The sequence below is a fragment of the Teleopsis dalmanni genome, chromosome 2, assembly GCF_002237135.1.
Source record: "Teleopsis dalmanni isolate 2A chromosome 2, ASM223713v2, whole genome shotgun sequence".
In the NCBI taxonomy this organism is placed as follows: domain Eukaryota; kingdom Metazoa; phylum Arthropoda; class Insecta; order Diptera; family Diopsidae; genus Teleopsis; species Teleopsis dalmanni.
In genome coordinates this window covers 3487059-3490017 of record NC_051847.1, presented here as the reverse complement: position 1 = coordinate 3490017, position 2959 = coordinate 3487059, and positions in this window count along the sequence as shown.

The following is a 2959-nucleotide window of genomic DNA, read 5'->3' as shown; positions in this document are numbered from 1 at the left end:
ACTTCTCAATCCTCACTTTGCACCGCACTCACTCTATATCAATTGATGTGTCAATATTAGACGTTTTCATGGGTCTTTTCATTCTCGATTTTGTTTCAGCTTTGCAATTTCTTTTCAAAATAAATAATTAAACGTTAGCATAACATATGAAGCATGCTTTTAGGCTTAAGAGCATATAGTTACCGTACAAAAACGAAGAAAAATGAAACACAAATTACGTGTATAGCACAGGTTACGCCGTAAATTTGCCATTTCGACAAGCAAATGCATCAATAAATTTTTATTTTGCGCAGAATTTTAGCTCCACACATTCTTTTTCTTTTGCCTACGTTTAGGCGATTTAAATAAAACATATAGGCGAGTACTAAGCTTGCTCTTAGACGTGTTGTATTTGTTTTTTTGCAAAGTTGGGCAGTACAATTGAGTTAGGAATGTATCTGAAAATTTTATTTAGAAATTTTAAATATAGTAAATATTGAAGTAAATGCAAACTAATCACAAATAGTGCAGCTGTAATTAATCTCAACTCGAGAGAGTATGGAACAAGCAGTGCAAAAATGTATTTAGAATGATGTGAACTTCCACTCATCTATGTTATATGAAGTACTATAATGTGTACTTGTACATCTAAATATATCCGAAACGTATTATTTTGAATATACTCGTTGTTTATATCCTCGGAAACTATCCGACCAATTTTAACCAATATGTTTGTAGAATATTATGGGATGAAAAAGGAATGGTGATAAGTAAGCTAGGTTACTTATGAACTTTTAAATTACACTGAAATGTAACAATGACATAATAATGATAACATTATCTTTTTTGGATAGAGCAATACGTAATTTGAGGATCGAGTTGATATTTTCTAATATAAAAAGTAAAAATGGCAGAAAAAACATTAACTGAAAGTGCAAAAAAAGTGCAGTAAGTAGAAATGATGAACAACGTAATGAACATTTGAAAATTAAAAGATTTTGGTTAGCAAAAACTTGAAAATAAATGACAAAAACAAGGTGTAGCGAACCTTTTTAGACGCTACCAATGTGTAATAAAACTCAACACATGTGCTGAACAATGATAACACTCGTTATTTCGCGATCTAAATATGAGAACTATATAGATTAAGTATAATCATCTTAATCATCAAGATGACATTAGAACTAAGATAATGAAGAACACAAAACAGAGGTCATATGGAATAGTAGCATAAGAAGCTTGGAATAGTAGCTTTTCTTACCAATGATAATTCAAAAGGTTTGTCTTTTTAGCATTTTATAATGCAAATAATTACTCTTAAAAATATAGCTCTTATCAAAAACTTAAGGGCTCAATTAGAAGCGCTTTTAAACTCTCGTGGACCCTCTTCATTACAATTCAGTGGAAAGGGATAGACTTCCAATAGAAGTCGTTAGAGTAACCCTTAGTTTAGTTATCTTAATTAAAACGAAACTAAGTTTAGGTGCAGAGCCCACGGATTGCACATTGCGCAGTTCTCAATCAATAAGAAAAATACAAAAAAACATTATGAAAGCGCCTAAATGTATGGAGAAAATTGCTGTGCATTTGAGGTTTAGTTTAAATTAGAAAGTTGGCTGCAAGGTTGCAATTTAAATAACGTTTTCTAATTTTCTATTTCATTTTTCGGAACTGCTCTCGCAGTTAAAAACCATTTATGCACCTGCATGCAGGCCGCCCGTACCATTGGCTTGCATGCATTTATTTCATGTCGGATTTTGGCATCTTTTGTATTATTTGCCTTGCAATTTGATGTTTTCTAATAGACTAGAAACGCTCTGCAGTGCATGTGCATATGCATGTGCATGTGCAGTTTCGTTTGGAATCGAAAGCGTGCAATACTAAACTAGCCTGTGCCCTTTCATTAGCCAAAAACTAAAGGCAATTCAGCATGAAAAGCCGAAACCCTCGTGAAGATAAACTCAGCGTTTCCGCTTACAATTGATTTTGTATTCAAAAAATCGGTTTGACGTTTTCCGTTTCTTTTATTTTCAATTAAATTTAAAAAAAAAATAAAAGAACTGTTTGCTGCACGTGAATTTGATGTGGCAAGAGTTGGGCTCAGTCAAAATGTCCATTACATAAAACCCGATGCGCACAAAAGCCTTTAAATCAACGCAACAAAGACTTTTCCTGAGTGCAACTAAAACTACAAAAAATCAAGGAAAATTTCAAAATGAAAACTGTTTTGAGAATTCTGTGAATTTTGTGGTAAAAATTACTGCTCAAGCGTTGAAGTGGGTTGCGATAGGAAAAACCCACAACAGCGAATTTTCCTGTTGCAATTTTTTAAGTTAAAAAAAATTACAATTTCAATTTAACAGACCACGACCAAAAAATTTGATTTGAACGTTTTGTGGTTTTAGGATTATATGTTAGAAGAGTATATGCATCAGTTCTTCAGAGCTCAGAAGTTTAGCTAAATCCTTAAAGCTAGTACCAGAGATCTACTGGGAAATACTCACGTGACTTACATAAGTTACTTCATTTTGCTTTAATTAGTTATAGAAAATCCAGAAAGCTCGACTGCTCTCAGTAGAAATAAATTATAGTTTCACAATATAACGAGTACAATATAGACGATAGAACAAGGAGGATGACGTATCGTGATTCTGATGATGACTACCAAGGAGAGTCGAAATATAGAGTATTATTAAAAATATATAACGTTTAATTATTTAACAAGAAGGGACCTAAAGCCAGCAAAATATAAAAAAGCTATTATAATAAACAACTTAAAAAGTTTTATAACAAATTATAGGTTTGTCTGTATATTAAAGCGTTATCTGCCAGAAGTCTTCCCGAAAAGTATGTTTCGAGATGGTTTTAAACAATTTAAGGTTTATGGGATAACACAAAGTACTCAGAAACACCGTGAAATCTAATCATAGCCAGATCGTTTATATAAGTATTTGAGAAGAAATGGATCGTTATTTATAAA